Source organism: Staurois parvus, unplaced genomic scaffold (genome assembly GCF_062004578.1).
Source record: "Staurois parvus isolate SC_StPar_1 unplaced genomic scaffold, SC_StPar_1.0 ptg000172l, whole genome shotgun sequence".
NCBI lineage: Eukaryota > Metazoa > Chordata > Amphibia > Anura > Ranidae > Staurois > Staurois parvus.
In genome coordinates this window covers 7,500,690-7,522,132 of record NW_028317968.1, presented here as the reverse complement: position 1 = coordinate 7,522,132, position 21,443 = coordinate 7,500,690, and the positions used below count along the sequence as shown (strand labels likewise).

Sequence of the window (21,443 nt, the reverse complement as noted above, 5' to 3'; positions counted from 1 at the left end):
TATCCAAAACTAAAAAAAAAACTTTTGCCTTTAGCTACACTTTAAAGCCTTTAGGTGTACTACTGAAGAAGCCCAAAGGACACAATGCATATAAGGGTGGAGCCACACTGCAAGAGACCATAAGAAGTATATGTCAACTACCATCTCTATGCTGATAACATGCAAATCTGTCTACCCCTCACCTCTACAGTTTCCACCCGTATCGCTAGCCTACTAAGCGACATATTGGCCTGGATGGCACTCCACTTCCCCAAACTCAACCTCTCCAAAACTGAGCTCCTAGTATTCCCCCCTGCCCAAGCTACCCCCACTGACTTCACTATAACACCATCCTCAGTCCATCCCCTCACGCCAGGGTACTAGAGGTAATCCTAGACTCCCATCTGTCCTTCCAGCCCCAGATCCAATCGCTGACAAATTCATGTAGACTTCACCTCTGCAACATCTCCAAGATACAACCGTTCCTAACCCCGGAAACCACTAAGCAACTCATTCACTCCCTCATCATATCACACCTCGACTACTATCCCCCCTCCAGTCTATCATGAACGCTGCTGCCAGACTCATCCACCTCACTAACCGTTCCGTATCTGCCACCCCTCTCTGCCAATCCCTCCACTGGCTCCCAGTTGCCCAACGGACAAAATTCAAAACTCTGACAATATAAAGCCATCCACAACACTGTCCCAACTTACATAACTGATCTTATCTCTAAATATCACCCAAACCGTACACAAGACCTCTTACTCTCTAGCTCCCTTATCTCCTCTTCCCATGCTTGTCTCCAAGACTTTTGCAGGGCGTCACCCATCCTCTGGAACTCCCTACCCCAATCTATCAGATTATCACCTACTCTACTTGCCTTTCGGCGTTCACTGAAAACCTTTCTCTTCAGGGAAGCCTATCCTGCTCTCTGCTAATTCTGGTATCCTCTACTCTTCCAACCACTCCATCCCCCACAGTGACTACCTACTGTATTACTCACCCCGCCCTCCTAGATTGTAAGCTCCAAGGAGCAGGGCCCTCTAATCCCTCTTGTATTGAACTGTATTGTTACTGTATTGTCTCCCACTATAATGTAAAGCACTGAGCAAACCGTTGGCGCTATATAAATCCTGTATGATAATAATAATAATAATATGTTCCTGGTTCTGTGGATGTGATGTGCATATTGTCCCTATAGATGTGGCATCTGTAGAACGCATGTCATAGCAGCCTTCTTACCAGTAGACAACAGATATTGTGTGTTTACTCACTGATGGGTATGCATAGGTTAGAAAACAGTCTGTTGTATGTGTCTTTCTTTTTTCCCATATAGCCTAAAAAAATGTTCATGGGGAAAATGAGTGTACAAAATATTTAGCTGTATTGTGCCACTATATTCAATCATCCTTGCATGTCTATGGTCAGATATCTACAAAACAAGTCTTACAAGTAGACAGCAGATATTGTGTGTTTACTCAGTGATGGGTATGCAGAGTAATGTTTTTATAGGAAAACAAAAGAAACCTCATAGAGTACTGCATGCAGGTTACTAGTCATTGACCTAGGCTACTTCTGACCTGAGACTCTGACCTTTGACTATGTGCCAGTGGTTCTGTTTATCTGCATGCTGCCACTGGTGTAAATAAAGGAAGCACAAAGTGCTAAACTTGTTAGGTACTTATTGCTCAAGGCAACTGACGGCTTGCAAAAGTGTTCTCATTTCACAGTGCCAGTGGGCAAAGTCATCAATAAATCAGAACAAATCTGTTTGTTAATTTGCTTCTAAAGGTGCTGTCCCAAGAGGGCTCGGGGAATAGTGCTCATCCAGACTTGGTGACCTCAGAGGTCAGCCAACAATAATATGGCAATGGTTAACAGCAGCAGGAAAGCAAATCTATACAGATATTATTGTTTAATGTCATTTCAATGGCTACCAGACCGGATACCAGAATTATTTACTGTACATAAAATGTGTAATGACCATTCTAAATCAAATATTTCAAGAAAAATATAGCAAAAAAAAAAATGTTTTGTTTGATTCAAAATCTTTACTACTAACAAGTCATTGTTTACCAGTTTTTAAGACAGTTTTCAGTCTTTAATATATGTGATGTCCAAATATCTAATAACCATTTTTAAGGCCCCAAACTCTTTATTTACCAAAGAATGGGAAAATTAGAACCTCTGATAAGTTGTTTTTATTGCTATCTGCTTCCTCGTTGGGAAGATTAACCCTAACTTCCTATTCTGGTAAGAAAATGGGCCAAGAACAAGAAATGATGGGAGCTCTCTCTGATGGTGACAAGAGCTACAAAAGCACATGTATACAGTACAGAGTAAAGAGTTTGGATATTGGTTTTTGTTGCTCTCTGTGTCTTTCTGTCCCTGTGACACCAACTTTCTTTGTTACCCTGTCTCCATTACACCCAATGACTTAGGAGACTTCATTATTCTACAAAACATATTTTTGATACTGTATGATATGTTGATTTCAGAGCTGAACGTTCCTAATGCTGTTGCATTGTTGCCTGTTTTTGGCAGTTGCTAAAGTTAGCAATCTATTACCATAAATACATTAGACCCCAAAGCATTACAGGCAAGCATTAGTGGTCTTATTTACTATACAGTAAGGGAGGTAGATGAGATAGAGTGTGAGCAGAACAATGGCATTACCTAGGATGCTCCCCTATTGGCATCTCTTCCCAATGCTAAGCTTGTGTCATCTGTCAATAAATCCAGGCTTTCTGGAATTTTCCAGGTATCATCTTTAGTAAGAAACAAAGAAAATGTTTACTTACCACACCTTCCTGTAAACACTGTACATTAAATTAATGTTATGCATTGAGTGTTAAGGTACCAACTGACTGATCAATGTAGGCTGAGCCAATCAGTATTGGCAAAATCGGATAATAACGGATTCCTTTTTTCAGTGGTTAGCTACTGTTCCCTTGACATGAACCTGGATCTAGTGCCCCCTCTGATCACACTGATACACCAGCTTCTACCACAAGAGCATACATATATGTACTCTAGTTTAAAAAAATGTCCCAAAGCTGGGTTGTTGAAATATATCTGTATGTCAACTTAGGTATGTCTCACCAGCAATCCTGTCATCTGTAGTACCTAGCCATTGACACATTTGGGAGGGCAATGATTTCCTAATCTGTTTCCATTGTGTTGCTCTCACTGGCTGGACTAGGGAGGTATTGCTCTACAGGCTACACCCTTGCTAATTAAGTGTGTTTCTGTGCTATTTCAGCTACTGGGGAGCCACTCTTATACCCTTAAAATTGCTCTAAGATCCTGTGTCTCTTTCCCTGAAGCCACAGGTGTTGGCAAACTCAGAGATTCAATATTGCAGGAGTGAAGCCGCACACCACAGATCCTTTGTGTAAAAATTTTTATTTTGTCAGTAGTGAGAGAGACACTCCATCATTGTCCTCCAATTGATGCATTTTACCCCTGTTGGAGGTCATCAAAGTGCTCTAGGGGACATGGGCAGAGTGTCTTTTTCACTGTTGCCAGAATAAAGGGATCAGTGGTGTGCAGCATTCACTACTTTGATACTGGGGGCAATGCTGTACAGGTGTGTGTTTGTTTTAGTGGTCCTGTTGATAACTAGTTGCCACCAGCACTGGCATCAATTGACAGACATGGACTGTATGTTTATAGCCAACTTTTAACCATTTAACATAAGACATTTGCTACTAGATGCATGCTCTAACTTTAACCCATAATGCTTATCTAGTCCATGATCTTCTAATTCAGTGCCTTCAACATTATGATTTGTTCACTATCTAATGGTGGCATCCTGTTTATTCCCATATTTTCTACATCACAATACTACCATATTTGTAAAAGTGCTCAGAACATATTTTTTATGACAATGTCTCTTTAAATAATGATCTGCCCTGTGACTGAAACCATATCAGATATGAAACAAATCAAAAACACACAGACACGCAATTCAGTTTTCTCTATTGTTAAAAAAGCCCTTTTGACTTGATGTGGTTTCTGCGTTGCAAGGAGACAATCAAATTATAAAAGCAGGACGCCATGCTTTTAGCTTATGGCTTATGTCCTCAAATGTTTGTTGTCGGTGCAAAAACTTTGATACAATCGAACTTTGTAATGTGTCCATCCATCTCTTTGAAACGCAAATTTAATTACGTGCAATTTCACAATTTAGTTGATAACTCCATCTCTGATTTAAATTTCCCAGTTGCAGGCACAGACCTCTAGTTGAGAATTATGTATGTGTAAAAGAAGCTTTGACATCTCTAATTGATTCGATTTACACTGTCCAAGGAAAGGATACCAACAATTTGTGAAAGAATTTTCTTTCCTCCCTTGCTTACATCCCTCATTTGCCATCTTAATTGAATTAAGGCGAATAAGGACTGTTTGACCGATGGATGAACCATATTTTCAACTGAGGACAATTCTATTTAAACTAGAGTATATCAACTCTTGCAACTGTCAGTTAGCTTGCTTCCGACCCTTAACTTTTATTGTGAAAGGTCAGCCTTTGGCCACAGACAAGAAAAGTACAGTGAATCCTAAGGAAAATCTTGTTGATATGAAGAGCTTTTCACTGTCATGTGTTCATTTCTCATAAGGCCTCATTAACGCTTGCCAAGCCAAAGAGTGATACAAATTTCTGTTCTATTATCCTTCTGAACTGTATGGTAGATCTCTGTTAAAGCATAACCAGGATATGACAGAAACGTTGCATCTTCTTAACTCAATAGTGATTCAGTGTACTGTTTATGTGCAGCAGAGAAAAAAAAACTGTGATCTAGACTTACTTCTGTGGTTACTATTAAGGGATCTGCTGCTGAAAAATATAGCTCCACCATGGTTATTGAGAGTTCAGAGTAGTCTTATATGGGGCTCTATAGATGCACACTGCAAGGTAAGGGTCAGGGAATGAAAGACTGCATGGACTAGAATTAAGGTCCAGGGGTGTTGCAGATCTACAGAAGCATATCTATTAACAGCACACATAACAGTGGCTTAGTGGCTAGCACTTAACTAACTAGCAGCACTAGAGTCTTTGGTTCGAATCTCAGCCAGGACACTATCTGCACACAGTTTGCATATTCATGGGTTTCCTCCAGGTACTCTGGGTTTATTCCACAGTCCGAAAACATGCTAAAAAGTTAAATGGCCTTTGCATAAATTGGCCCTAGTATTCGTGTACAAATTGACTATGCACATCTGTTATCACATTCTGTATGCTAGTCCCAAACCGAGCAAGGGTTGTACCTGGTGGCCTAAAAAAAAAAATTGGGAAGAAAATTCTATTGAAAAGGTTATGTGTATCTAACATGGTATCCAGAGATCTGGCTCATAGAATTGCCAAGGGTAGAGTCACCAAATTGCAGGTCCAGGAATCCACTAATACACAGGTAGCCAAACACAAGGAAAGTAACATTAAACATTCAGATCCTTAAATGACTATAGCTTTGTTCACAGCGTGCCCAGTAATTCCCCCCTGTAATCCAAAGAAACTGTTTATCACTGTCCATCTCCATCTTGCCAACAGGGATGAAAAACTTGTCAGAACTATAATTCGGCTAGACATACAGTCTGACAATTAACTAATACTGTCATTAAACACATATGGGCTAATAAGTGCACAAAAACAATAAAAAAATGTATTATGTAATACGCTCTATCAAAGTATGCCAGACATTATAGGGCTCTGCATTTAGTTACCATACTATTGTGCTGGTCATCGTAACCAAATGCTCCAAATCCCAATTTCCTTTCTAAATACACAGGAATCTGAATGATTAGCTGCTGTTTTAACGTGAATAGTAAATTCCAAGGAAAACTGTGTACAGTAACTGAATAATGTTGTGTATACATGTTGAAGATATTCTGAATAAACAGCTTATCATTTCCTTTGCACATCTGCAAAGGGAAATTGAAAGCCATTAGTCGAACATGCTTTATTTGGACAGGAATGTACTAATGAAGTCCTAGTGTGTACAGCAATGTATCAAGCTTCAGATAGGTTACCTAGCACTTGCTATGCCAGGCAATTATGGCTGTAGTTTGACAGTGGGCACAGGCACCTAATATAGCCTTTGAATGATGTCCTGCCACAGAGTTGTGTTAATGACCCTGCAGCACTAGGCAGATCCTGTCCTTCTGCTTTTTTTCTCACTGAATGATTTCCCTAAAGCCAAAAGCTGGGCAAAATGCCACTAATACTGCCGTAAAACTCCTGCTGCGAGAGGAGGGAGGCAGGCGACTGGGGGTTAGGAGGTAATCAAGCTTACAGATTAAGACTCGCTAAAGCTATAAGATCAGCACGGCTCAGGGTGTTTATTAACCCTTCAAGAGCAGTCGCTTGTTAAGCTTCTTTCTTGCTTCACACTAGACATCTTTAATTGACTGTTGTTACACATTGGAATAGGTTCTACAACCAGAGACCAAAACTTTGCAAAACTTTCACATCTGTATGGCAAACAAAAGCACCCCTACAATGCAGGGCTGTTAACCATCTATTATAAGTCTTATCATAAAAGATTACAGGTCATAATATGATGGTACAACCAACACAAATAGAACTGTATTTAGATATTTATGTATATGAACAAAAGATAAAAGGAAACGACCACATCGGATCAACAGACATTATGGTTTCTAAGAATTTCCTTTTTTGAAACTATTGATATAAATGTAACTGCTAGTAAAATATTTAGGCATGAATACATCATGTAAGCAAGCACTAGTCCCATGAAGCTTGCACAGAGCCATGTATACGCACTTTATCTAATGTGCAAACACATACCCACCTACAGTAGGTCTACCCACCAAAGGAAAGAGATCATTTGTGCTGAAATTGCCACAGCCTAAAAAGGGTTAAATTCAGCTCTTGCTTGGCTACCGGCCTGTTGCAGGAACTGGAGAGCTGCATTAAATGAAAGTCTTGGCGATTATTATTTTAAACACAAAGCAAATATAACTATGCTGACGCTTGATTAAAAAGCAACAGCTGTGTGTGGCGGCACATTTTCCACTAATTTGCAGGGGGGATTTTCAAGGAGAATGGTTTGTGCGCACAGATTAATTTGCATATAGTACACAGAGTGTGACAGTTGTTCTGATTGTTTCGGCTGTTTCAATATCCCTAAAACGTTGCACATTCTATTCTGGCAGCACACAAGCTGGGTCTGTGAGGATATGAATGCATATAATGAGCTTAATAACAATAATGCTTGACAATACACTCAACCTGACATACCAACATTAGTAACACAGTGGATGCTGTAGGTAGAGGCTTTTACAACACATTTGTGGTCAAACATCCTTGAAATAGAATACATCTAAGTTTACAGTAATAAAAAGCACAAAAAAACAGAACATTCAGACATGAGAATACCCACACCAAGTCACAAACTGTCAAGTAGGTTTATGGAGGTGAAACTCATAAATTAAATATATATTCATATAAAAACACATTTGACATGCATTTAAACACATTAATGGTCAGAGGGGGTAACACCATATCTGGAGTTTTCTTTGCTATAAAAGGTATAATAAAATCCCAGTTTGAGAGTGGCAAAAAAAAAAAAAAAAACTTTAGAGAGGTAAAATACTTTAGCTGGCTAAACAAAACGGATTCTCTGTGTTTTGAAACAACTATAAGGCTGTCAAGTGATTCTTTTTGTATAACGTGTATGTTCATTATTTGGTACATGTATTTTCTAGCACCTGAACTAAAAATTCGTTTGAAGTGAACCGTGCCCAATCTATGCATATTCCATTATCTACATGTTCCGATCAAGCATTAAAAGCACTTTAAAACAAGCATTCATTCACCTCTGCAGCTACAGGCATTGTGGAGTAATGAATCTTCAAAATTAACAACAAACAACACAGGGACTTAAAGCGGAGTTCCACTCACCCAGTCAAAAATTAAAAGTCAGCAGCTACAAATACTGTAGCTGCTGACTTTTAAAAAACATCCACTTACCTGTCCCTCGGTCCCGCAGTGTTTCCCCAGCAGCCCGTTTCACCAGCCGTCCTGTATTCCAGGAGGCCGGCATCTTCAGTGTGGGCACCCGGATGTGCAGCTTGCGGCTTCACAGCCGGGTACCCACTGCGCATGCGCAAGAAGCGCTGAGTTTTATGAATGGTCCTGTAGTCCCCTGGGACCTGTCACATGTCCTAAAAGACTACAGGGAGGGAGGATACCTTCCACTTCCAATTGCCTAGGCAAGTGGACTGGAAGTGGGAGCGGGTACCTGTCAAATTTGGGTACCCGCTCCCCCCCACCCCCCAAAGGTGCCAATCCTTAATGGGGAGCGGGGGAGCAGTCCTTAAAGCGGAACTTCCCCTAATGGGTGGAGCTCCGCTTTAAAAATCACAATTCCTTTCCCCTTAAAATGTATGTCAAGCAAAAATGTTTTTCTACTTTTGGATAATGTGAGTATGGATTAGAACTCCTGTCAAATTTTTACTGCTATCCAGTGCTCCATTAGAGAGATTTTCCCTCACTTCCTGTTTTGGTGACAATGGCTTCACCAGACAAGAAACAAAGGAAAATCTGTTATACATACCAAATAAAAATCTGACAGGGATCATAGCCTTCCACTACATAAGGAAGTGCTGTTGTTGGAAAATTCCCCTCACTTCCTGTCTTGAAAAATATTGGCAGGACAGGAAGTGATGATAAAACACTCTAGTGAAGCCCAGGATAGAGGTATAAACCCAACAGATATTCTAACTCTTCCACCATTCCATCCAAAACTATGAAAACAATGTTGGGCTTGATATACAATGTAACATTCAATTGCTACTGAATCTTGGTAGCCTGCCAGCACTCTAGTGTAAACAAACAGCAGGTGCATGTAAGCTGCTAAAAAGCACTGAAATCTGACTTTGTTTTTCTGAATTTCTGTTCTATAAAAGCAGGGATGGCTTGTTTTGAAGGCCCTTGTCCAGGGGCAGACTGACCATTTCGAAACTCGGGCACTGCTCGAGGGCCCGGGTCAGTAGGGGGCCCCATGAGATGCCCCTGGTACCTTTTTCATAGGCTTTTTTGAGTTTGGGCAAGGACACAGGGGCCCCATGATCCCCTATTGCCTGGGGGGTCTGTAGGGGGCCCCAAGAGATGCCCCTGGTACCTTTTTTATAGGCTTTTTTGAGTCTGGGCAAGGACACAGGGGCCCCATGATCCCCTATTGCCCGGGGGCCCCATGAGTTGTCAGTCCGCCCCTGCCCTTGTCATGCAGCTTTGAAGGCTTTGAGGATGACTCAAAAAAAACCTTTGAATTAAAGCCTTGGGGAATACCTTAAAGTGGCGGTATTACGAAACAAAGCATTTTTCACAGTCTCAAATCCAACGTACTTTGGCAGTAAATACTTGGCTGTGTATACCATGCTTAATGTTACATCCAAGTTTAGGGTGTAGCATGAAGCATGGTCACACACACAATTGAAGGGTGCTTCTGGCTGGAGCATATAGTGATTATATTAATTTAAAACCTAACATCAGGCCCATACCTCTGTCAGGACCTGAAGCAGGTAGATACCATTGAAACAGCCTGTGCATTGCATGCATGATGCACTGACCGCGTGCTCAATGCTCAGGCTTTAGTGCAAAAAAAAATAGTAAATGCACATTCACATTCATTATAAGGTCAGTATTGCTCGATTTTCTACTTTTTTGCAAAAGGCGAGCTAACACTAAGACTTCATTCAAACTTGTGTGACTTGTCATTTGACTTTGGACACATCGTCGAATGACAAGTCGCAGCCCATTGTTTTCAATGGCACCCATTCAGACTGGTGTGACTTAATGTCGCAGGAACTTTGAAAAGGTGATTGCACTACTTTGATGCAACTTTTGATGTGTAAAGTCGGATAAATATCACACTGGAAATTGCGCGACTTTGGAGTTCCGCAAGTGTGAATGGAGCCTTAAGCTTTTTTTAATGCTTGTTAAGAATATGTCAAAACTTAAATAATCATAGTCTGGGCACAGGTGCACCCTAATGTAAGGGTACATACATTTCAAATTTCCAGTGCAAGGAAATCTTGCTCCAAATTATCTATATTTATGCCTAATAAATGCAGTCCATTCATGGGGCTCTTGTTTTAAAATTAAACTTTGACTAAATGAGTAATTGTGCATCTTATGAGTTATTCACCTCTTGCATACCAAACAGCCAGACAAGTGACACACTTATTTTCTGGTTCAGCAATTAGGCTTCTTTGTCAAGCATCTTGACTATGCCATCTCTCCATCTCCAACCTGGTCACTGCACAACAAATCAGCATCATTATTACTGTTCAGTGATAATAGGAACTGACCCACAAAGCAAGAACAAGTGGAGCAATAACATTGAGCAATAACATTTCTAACAAGTAATACATGTATGTGTATCACAAAAGTGGCCGATCAGCCATAACTTTATGACCATCCACCTAATATTAAGTAGGTCCCCTTTTTGCCACCAAAACAGCCCTGACCTATCAAGGCATGGACACCAATATACCTCTGAAGGTATGGTGTGGTATCTGGCACCAAGCTGTCAGTAGCAGGTGTGAGGTGGGCCTCCATGGCTTAGACTGCTTTTCCAGCACATCCCATAAACACTTGATTGGATTGAGATCTGGAGAATCTAGAAGCCATGTCAACACCTTGAACACCATTGTTGGGTTTCCTGAACCATGCATGAACCATTTTTGCAATATGGCAGGGCAGGTTATCCTGCTGAAAGAAGCCACTGCCATCAGAGAACACCATTTCCATGAAGGGGTATACTTGGTCAGCAACAATGTTTAGGTAGGTGGTATGTGTCAAGTAACATCCACATGAATGGCAGGACTAAAGATTTCCAAGGAGAACATTGCCCAAGGGATCACATTGGCTCTGCTGGCTTGTTTTCTTCCCATAATGCATTCTGCTGCCATCTCTTCCACGGGTAAGCGATGCACGTGCACCTGGCCATCTTCATGATGTAAAAAGAAAACATGATTCATTAGAATATGCCACCTTCTTCCATTGTTCTTTGGTTCTTTGGCCACCTTCTTCCATTGTTCAGTTCTGATGCTTACATGCCCATTGTAGGAGGTTTTGGCTGTGGACACAGGTCAGCATGGATTTTTTCTGCTTTCAAAACCAGCTTCAGGGACAACATGTTTACTTTCGGTCTAATATATCCCATCGACTTTCAAATGTCGTTGTAAAAAGGTAATCAATATTATTCAACCTGCCTGTGGCTGATCGGTGTATATACATATTAACTGTGTGTTTAGAGGCTTGTCTGGATATCTACTTTATCCTTCTTTCTTTTGTGGTTTTATTTTTTTTAACCTGTTATAAAAGCCTGTTATAATGTTTCTGGGTCTTATCAGGGAAGAAAATGTCACCCCTAGATGTTGTTCTAATCACCAAATATATATATATATATTTATTTATTTATTAGGTTCAAAGGTATACTGCAGGGAGAAGCCCCATCTATGAATTTCCAGCAAGAATAATACCATTCATCATCATTTTCATTACAAATAATTGCAGGCACACTAATGAAGACAATGTGTGAAAAGTGATTGGATGGTTAAAACCCAACATTGTAGCTAGAAAGACTTTAATTGATTTTATTGCACAGAGACCAAGCCTTATACATAGTGCACCAGGACTTTATCTAACTTCATTTCCATTGATTTTCACTGATAGACCTCTCATTTGTCCGAGGCTTAAGTACTAAAGTAATAAAGGGATAAAAGACTTTGTAATACAGATTCTGAATAAAATGTCCACACATAATTTCAACAGAATAAAACTGCATGTTCTGCCGTTACCAAATGACAAAAACAAGGAGTGTGGCTAACATGAGCTAATCTGCTAAAAAATATCTATAATCTCAATTATTTTCAAAAGCTTTTGCCATTTAGGTTCTGAAATAATACAAGATGCATTTCATCTCAACAATGGCCCAGCAAAAAGCATGGAATCAAAGGGACAGCACCCGATATTTTCACCAGAGATTAAACCATGGAGTTGGTTGCACAATACTCATCAATAAGTGTTTTCTATCCATTCTCAGTGTTCATTTCTAGATGCTAATTTAAGGAATAATCTACCATGCAGAGACATGTAATGACAGAAGAAAATGCTTCCAAGATTATTATGTATGATGAAAGGCAACAGCCTTTGCCTATATTCAATACCCGCCATCACAGCTGCACATTCAGATCAAACACTGGACTTAGTGGGCTGTGAGTGTAGTCGCCCATAGTAACCAAACAGTACTAATCTTCCATTGTTCTGCCCATTCTAGAAATGCACACCATCTAGTATTTTACTGCTTTGCCAGATAAGTTCCCTCAGGTTTTTAAACTCTGTAAGATCAATTTTGTCTTCAAAGGTTTTAAGCAACATTCCTTTTAAACTTTGTTTTAGGCCTCCTGCACACGCGACACCTAAAAACGCCACATTTTTAGGCATTCAGGCATTCCATTTACTGATATAAATGCAGCCTACTGTTTTAATGGACCTGTAGATCAGTAAAAAAACCCGAAAATCTGCATTGCCAGTCAGTATTTTTACGCTTTCACACACATATATGCACAAATACGCGCATATGCCACCTTCCCTTGATTTATAAAAAGGTAGAAGAATTTTTATGTGTGTGTATGTGCGAATACGTGCAAATAAATAGCACGTTCTCTTGTTTTTATGCCAGGAATATCTGATGTATCATACATCAGTACCGTGTGCAAGAACCCTTATTCAGACAGCTACGAAGTGCTTGTGCACAATGTAGTCATGTAACTCTCTGTCCCTTGCAATAAGGAACAAAGGGGGGTGAATTGTTATGGTAAAACAGTCTTTTTACACCACAGCTTTATCAGATGATCACTATGAATTGGCCATGATCACTACTTCTATGTTGATGGTTTTTTGTACCATCACCTTCACTGTGATTAAGTTGTTATTAACTACTTTAGGCCTTTCACACCTACGATCAGGGCCATCAGTGGATTTAGAAAATATTAATCTGCAGATTCCTGCGACTAAAATCACAGGCTTGTGCGAACAGCTATGGATCCTGTTCATGTAGCAATAGAATACACACACTATATTGCCAAAAGTATTGGGACATTGCTCCAAATCATTGGATTCAGGTGTTTCAATCACCTCCCAGGCTACAGATGTATAAAATCAAGCACCTAGGCATGCAGACTGTTTCTACAAACATTTGTGAAAGAATGGGTCACTCTCAGGAGCTCCGTGAACTCAAGCATGGTACCGTGATAGGTGGCCACCTGTGCAATAAGTCCATCCATGAACTTTCCTTGCTACTAAAGATTTCACGGTCAACTGTTAGTGGTATTATAACAAAGTGGAAGCAACTGGGAACAACAGCAACTCAGCCACAAAGTGCTGGCCACATAAAATGACAGAGCAGGGTCAGCAAATGCTGAAGTGCGAAGTAGTCGCCAACTGTCTGCACAGTCAATAGCTAAAGACCTCCAAACTTTATGTGGCCTTCAAATTAACACAACAGCAGTGCATAAAGAACTTCATGGAATGGGTTTCTATGGGCGAGCAACTGCATCCAAGCCATACATCACCGAGTGCAATGCAAAATGTCGGATGCAGTGGTGTAAAGCACACCACCACTGGATTCTAGAGCAGTGGAGATGTGTTCTCTGGAGTGACCAATCATGCTTCTCTGACTGGCAATCCAATGGACGTGTCTGGGTTTGACAGTTGCCAGGAGAATGGTACTTGCCTGACTGCATTGTGCCAAGTGTAAAGTTTGGTGGATGGAGGTTTATGGTGTGGGGTTGTTTTTCAGGGTTTGGGCTTGGCCCCTTAGTTCCAGTGAGGGAGCTCTTAAGGTGTCACAGCATACCAAGACATTTTGGACAATTTCATGCTCCTAACTTTGTGGGAACAGTTTGGGGATGGCCCCTTCCTGTTCCAACATGACTTTGCACCAGTGCACAAAGCATGGTCCATAAAGAAATGGATTAGCGAGTTTGGGGTGGAGGAACTTGATTGGCCTGCACAGAGTCCTGACCTCAACTGAACACCTTTGGGATGAATTAGAGCGGAGACTGCGAGCCAGGCCTTCTGGTCTGACATCAGTGCCTGACCTCACAGATGTACTTCTGGAAGAATGGTCAAACATTCCCATAGACATACACCTTGTGGACAGCCTTCCCAGCAGAGTTGAAGCTGTTATAGCTGGAAAGGCAGGGCCAACTCAATATTGAACCCTACGGACTAAGACGGGGATGCCATTAAAGTTCACGTGCATCTAAAGGCATGCGTCCCAATACTTTAGGCAATATAGTGTACATTTGACTGGCAGTTGACTGGCCCTGCAAGCAGACAGATTGTACTTAGATGACCAACTGTGCTAAATAACAACTCCTAACAGGTTGTGCCTAAACAGTTACCCAGATTGCAGGAGCACCATGTATTATTTACATGAATGTGTATGATTTATGAGACATTAAGACTGAGTAAAACAAAAGTAAATACCGACAAAAATAATGACAAAATGACAAAAAATAAAGTAATAGTTCAGAAAATATCACATGAATTTGTTATTATTTTGAGTAATGTATATATTCAGGGGTGGACTGACAACTCATGGGGCCCTCGGGCAATAGGGGATCATGGGGCCCCTGTGTCCTTGCCCAAACTCAAAAAAGCCTATGAAAAAGGTACCAGGGGCATCTCATGGGGCCCCCTACTGACCCCGGGCCCTCGGGCAGTGCCCGAGTTTCCAAACGGTCAGTCTGCCCCTGTATATATTATAGACACAAATATAATAATACTATATTAATAAAGTTAAAAACGAAAGCAAGGCACCTTAAGTAACAAAAAAGTGTTCATGAATCATGTATACTATTGCACAACAGAGGCATCTTCAACATGAAGCCTCTGAGACACTTTCTGAACTGACGCTGAACTTGCATAGTGTCAGATGAAGGCACACAGGGCAGTGGCCACCCTCTCCTACACAGATCCTTAACAGCAACACTTCCTTGATCTCTGAAGCACATCACATGTGTTTAGTAAACTGTATACAGACCCGAAAGCTCCCACCAACATCATATTGCATGCACTTAGGTCTTCCCATGGAACTTCTAGAAAGGAAAGACCCTGCAGTTGAAAAAAAAAAGTTCTCATGGATGGAATTCATTAGTGATTCAGAGATAGAGACGTCAGCAAGCCCTATTAATCATTTACTTGGTGTCACACAAACAAAATTGGTCTTTTAGAAGAGTCTGTAGCATTTGCATGGCACTGCAGTCTTGTCTGCCAGCCTGCACAATTGAACAAGGTGTCCTGGAGGACTCCAGACTTGGCAAGACAATGTGCATTTTTTATAGACTATAACAAGCATGGAAGAATGACCTATTTGTCAGATTTTGCTGTGGCAAACTTTTGTTACATGCGAAGTGCACAAAAGTTGATCTCCAAAGTTAATCATGAAATGAAAATCCTTCTAAGTAATAAACATAAAACATTTTCATGAGAAAAAGCTTTATATTAGAAAACATTAGTATTAACCATTGTGTATGGTACATATACCCCATCTTTATTTAAAACTTAACTCCAGACAATAAAAAACTGAATGCAGTTCAAGTATAACTAAATGTAAAACTTTTATTTTTTTTTTTTTTTGTTTTGAACAGAGTAGAAAGGGATTACATAGTTATATGATTAGTCTGGCTGCAAAAAGACAAAAGTCCATCCAGTTCAACCATTAAAAAAAATTATAATCCTATACCCACAGTTGATCCAGAGGAAGGCAAAAAACCCCAGCAAAGCATGATCCAATTTACTCCTGCACGGAAAAAAATTCCTTCCTGATCCCCCGAGAGGCAATCGGATATTCCCTGGATCAACTTTACCTATAAATGTTATTATCTCTGGAGGCAGTTTCTCTCACTTCATGTTTTGGCTCTTGGACAGGAAGTGAAAAGAAATCTCCCCAATGGGACAGAGATGGCAAAAAAGTGACAGGGGTTATAATCCTCCCTTACTCTATCCAAAATAAAAGAAAACATTTTCCCATAGTTCTAGTTTAAGAATGAATTTAAAAATTACATTAACCACTTCAAGTCCGGACACTTTCACCCTCTTCCTGTCCAGGCCAATTTTCAGCTTTCAGCGCTATCACACTTTGAATGACAATTGCGTGGTCATGCAAGACTGCACCCATATGAATTTTTTAGCATTTTTTTTAAGACAGATAAAACTTTATTTTGGTGGTATTTATTCACCACTGGGATTTTTATTTTTTTTTTGCAATATAAATGAAAAAGTCCAAACATTTTGAAAAAAAAAGTGTTTTTCTTATAAAATTTTGCAAATAAATAATCTTTCTTCATAAATATTGGTCAAAATGTATTCAGCTATCTTTTTAGTGAAAAAAAAAAATAACCCAAATTAGTTTATAACCAAAGATTATAATTTTTCAAAAAATGTTTTTCATTTTTACTTTTTTTTTTATTATTATTTATATTTGTTTTTCTTACATACTGTAACCCTAGCAGTACAGTGTCACCATAGTGTCACCATAGTGACACTGTACTACTTGTGGGGGGTGATGAAGATTTTTTTTTCTTTTTACACGGATTGCTTTTACACCCATAAAGGCTGTAAAAGCAATCATTTCTCCTTCTCTCTGGCTGCATTCTTGCAGCCATTAAGAAATACTGTGAGAGCTGTGATTGGTCACAGCTTGTCACATGGTACAAGGCTGTTGTGAATAGCCCTGTACCATGTGACCTCTGTGATCATTCACAGATTTCATTAGTAGTAAGCAATGATGTCAGCAAGTGACATCTTGCTTACTACTATTCATGTGATCACTGATTGGCCAATCAGTGATCACAAGACCGGGACCTCACACAGAGGGCCCATACAGCGATCACTGTTCCTCTGGACACAGTGGGCACCGGATTGCGGTGCTGCGTGCTCCCAGGGAGCGCGCACAGGCAGGGAACGCGGGAGAATCTTTATAAAGGCCACCCGCTCCTGCACTGCTCCCGTCCAGCTGTTTATGTACATGGGTTAATCTTTGACTAGTGCAATACCTGAATTTGTTTGGTATCAGTCTCTTGGAATACTCTGTACAGCAACACGGTGAATGGGAGGGACAGCACTAGGAGCCAATCAGGTACACTTTACAGGCATGATGATAGGAAGAAGGTGAACAAAGTGTTGAGCTCATGTGTGTGTTGCTGGTCTTTCACTGTACAATAACGTGGGCAGGGAGGTGACCTAGCTGTATTGCATAACGCCATTAGACAGGTCAATTTAGTTTCAGTTTAACTTTGTTCAACTTTGCATATTTCAACTGTGAATTTTGTTTTCAATATATAGCTTGTCTGGAGTTCGGCTTTAAATTTGACTACCAAACAGCCTATTTTACCATACAGTGATTACACTGATACACTAAAAAGTAGATTGGAAATGACCTTTAATGCTCAGCATGTTCTTTTTATCCAAGGATGCTTTTCACTTAGACAGTTACAAAATGCATGTTATTCTTTGCAGACTGTAGACTGACACTCATATTCACACGGCCAATTTGAGAATTACACCAACTATAATGAGCGGAAATCTCTGGTGGGTTCCAAAGGTGTTTGAGACCAGTAGTGACCATCCAGCCTGTAAATATCAAGGACAGGCTGAAATGTGCCACGGCTGCACACATTTAACTGCACATCTGAGGTGTTACATGTGATAAAGGACAGATGAGCAATGATATATGCAAATGGATGGGGGTTGATGTAGTAAAACTGGAGAGTGCAAAATCTGGTGCAGCTCAGCATAGAAACCAATCAGCTTCCAGGATTTTTTGTCAAAGCTTAACTGAACAAGCTGAAGTTAAAAGCTGATTGGCTACTATACACAGCTGCACCAGATTTTGCACCCTCCAGTTTTAGAAAATCAGCGTTCACCAGCACCCTGGTTGTTCATGGAGAAATTGTAGATGTCCCATTCATGGAACTCTGTGAATGAATGATGGGGCTGGGAGGACAGAGAACTGCACAGCCACATTTTGTTTTAAATTCGGACTGGTGCGGGTGGAAGTTCCCTAACCTGCTGTCACAGGGAGGGGGGGAATCGGGGCTGAGAGCTGTAGGAGCATGTGACGTGTTCCACCCTAAAAACAGATGGAACAAGTAACAGGTTCCTGAAGGTGAACTTATCCTTTATGAAGAATACATTACATTGCCAAGCCTTGTGTTAGAAAAAAGGGTAATGTTTGATTTAAAGTCAGTAAGCGGGCCTTGTCAGCAAGGGGGCCTTGGAAGCCCATCCATTTTGAATGGGCTGTCTTAACACAACACATACTAACATGCAAAATAATGCTGATACACCACAAACTAAATGGACTCTTAGAGCTGCATTACAAGCAAGTTGTTGTCAGTAGCCTTATTAAGGATTAAGAAACAGATGATGCCGACAGTCAGTTAAAATGTATTGCCCAAATTACAAATAAATATGTACTTTCCAACAATCACAGATTTCTTATCTGCCAGTACTGGAGGTAGAAGAAACCAATAACTGGGGAATGTTAGCAGGTACAAAAAAAAATGAATCCTATTTAATATACACGAAGCATACTATAGTCATTCTGAAAGATGATGATTTTAGGCAGCATACAGCATCTCTCAATAGATGCTTCTGTACAGGGTATGAGTTAGGTGCTGGAACAACCCCTTTGGTTTTTGGAAATCTGCCATAATGCTCAAAAACAAGAAAGACATTCATTATGCTTCATGGGCCCTCTGAAATGTGTTCCACAGCAACATAAAAAAGGGTCTATGGCTCATTGCAACTGATGGAGGCTCTAGCTTTAATTTTCTACTCTAACTTTCCTTGGTCAAGCCGCAATACAGGAAGCACACGGGCCACCATCTTGGTATAGGAAAACAGCAATCAAACACACAAAGAGTTTATCCTGCAGTGTCCCAGTTGGACATTATTAAATGTGAGTGGAAATGTTTGCAGTTTAATAACAGTGTTTTTATTTATAAATGCTACACTATGAGGAGCATCTTTTTCATATGTATGGAGCGGAGTTGGAGGAGATAGTAAGCTGACAATGGAAGAGCAGTAATACACCTGATAGTAAGCCGACGGTGGAAGAGCAGTAATACACCTGATACTAAGCCGACGGTGGAAGAGCAGTAATACATCTGATAGTAAGCCGACGGTGGAAGAGCAGTAATACACCTGATAGTAAGCCGATGGTGGAAGAGCAGTAATACACCTGATAGTAAGCCGACGGTGGAAGAGCAGTAACACACCTGAGAGTAAGCCGATGGTGGAAGAGCAGTAATACACCTGATAGTAAGCCGACGGTGGAAGAGCAGTAATACACCTGATAGTAAGCCGACGGTGGAAGAGCAGTAATACACCTGATAGTAAGCCGACGATGGAAGAGCAGTAATACACCTGATAGTAAGCCGGCGGTGGAAGAGCAGTAACACACCTGATAGTAAGCCGACGGTGGAAGAGCAGTAATACACCTGATAGTAAGCCGATGGTGGAAGAGCAGTAATACACCTGATAGTAAGCCGACGACGGAAGAGCAGTAATACACCTGATAGTAAGCCGGCGGTGGAAGAGCAGTAACACACCTGATAGTAAGCCGACGGTGGAAGAGCAGTAACACACCTGATAGTAAGCCGACGGTGGAAGAGCAGTAATACACCTGATAGTAAGCCGACGGTGGAAGAGCAGTAACACACCTGATAGTAAGCCGACGGTGGAAGAGCAGTAATACACCTGATAGTAAGCCGACGATGGAAGAGCAGTAATACACCTGATAGTAAGCCAACGGTGGAAGAGCAGTAATACACCTGATAGTAAGCCAACGGTGGAAGAGCAGTAATACACCTGATAGTAAGCCGGCGGTGGAAGAGCAGTAACACACCTGATAGTAAGCTGACGGTGGAAGAGCAGTAATACACCTGATAGTAAGCCGACGATGGAAGAGCAGTAATACACCTGATAGTAAGCTGACGGTGGAAGAGCAGTAACACACCTGATAGTAAGCTGACGGTGGAAGAGCAGTTACATCAATATACCTACCTGGTTAAAAGGGAAAAGCGCAGTCTGACCTGGGATACAGGTAAGACATTAAGGTGAGAGCAATAGTGTGTCGGGGGTGTTTAGACACTGAAGAGGGACACTATTGCACTTTGGTTGGATTTGAATATCACATGAAGCACGGCAGTATTAAAGGCACAATTCACTACAAAAACTGTTTGTTTAACAGCATATGGTGAATTTCAAACACAGCATACATCAAGTTCATCACGTGGATGTATGATACTGGGAGTGATTTGTGATGAATTTGGCACTTAATATGTTTAATTTTCTTTGATGGACATATGATTATTTTTGGATAATTTCAACGCACGTTTGGGCACATGCGTTTGTCACTTATGAGACAAGGATTTGCATGTTTTTGTATGTATATTTGGTATTTATTTGAGTATATCTGTTCACTACGTACAATGATATATGTTTATGGTATACATCTACTTGGCAGGGTTGCCAACCATTCGTAAGTTTAGGGACAGTCTGTAAATTTCAGGCACCATGTCTGCAGTCTCTGTCCATTCCTTGTGTAATGTATGCAGTCTCTGTCCATCCCTTGTGCCATGTACGCAGTCTCTGACCGTCTCTTGTGCTATGTACACAGTCTCTGACCATCTCTTGTGCCATGTACGCAGTCTATGACCATCTCTTGTGCCATGTACGCAGTCTCTGACCAGCCCAATATTTAGCATAATTTAAACCACACCAATTTTTGGCATGGTGCATTTTGCGCGCTGCCAGCTTTTGCCAACTAGGCCAAACCCACAAATTAATGCTGCACCCCTAATTTACATATCACTCTGCCTACACTGGCTTTGTGGACATACAGTAAAAAAAAGTGTCCCCAAAAATGTTTTTGAAATGTTGGCAGCTATGCAGATGGAAGCTATTTCAATCACCTCCATGTTCCTTTGCTCCCAATAAAAAAACCTGAATGCATAATGTGAAAAGTCAGGACTTGGTACCTCCTTTAGCATTTTCTTCTCTCAGTGCTCCTACTGCAATCCCTGGTGGCATATATGAAGACTCCCTACTAATGTTAATGCAAGCCTGCCACTACTGAATACAGCACACTCTGACAAAAGAGTGTGAGAAAACATTTTTTTTTTTTTTTTAAGTCCGCAAACGTGCAAACTACAACGAAAAACCCGTAAGTGTTTCACAAAAAAGTGCAAGTGCAAAAACACCACACAAAAAGTGCACTTAGGGGTGTGCTTTGTCCTACCCCCGAAGGGGTTGGACCACTACCCTGATCCCCCGGGGCACGAAGCTCCTGACAGGGACAAGGTTCCCATTTGGTCCTCCTGGCCAAAAGGCCTGGTGGACCACCGTTCCTTATGCC

The 21,443-nt window shown here is 40.8% G+C and overlaps 1 protein-coding gene across 8 annotated transcripts in view; it reads right to left on the bottom strand.

Annotated features, from left to right (window-relative positions):
* Positions 1-21,443, bottom strand: part of BCAS3 (BCAS3 microtubule associated cell migration factor) — a 1,369,778-nt gene that overhangs the window by 454,937 nt on the left and 893,398 nt on the right. The window lies entirely within an intron of this gene.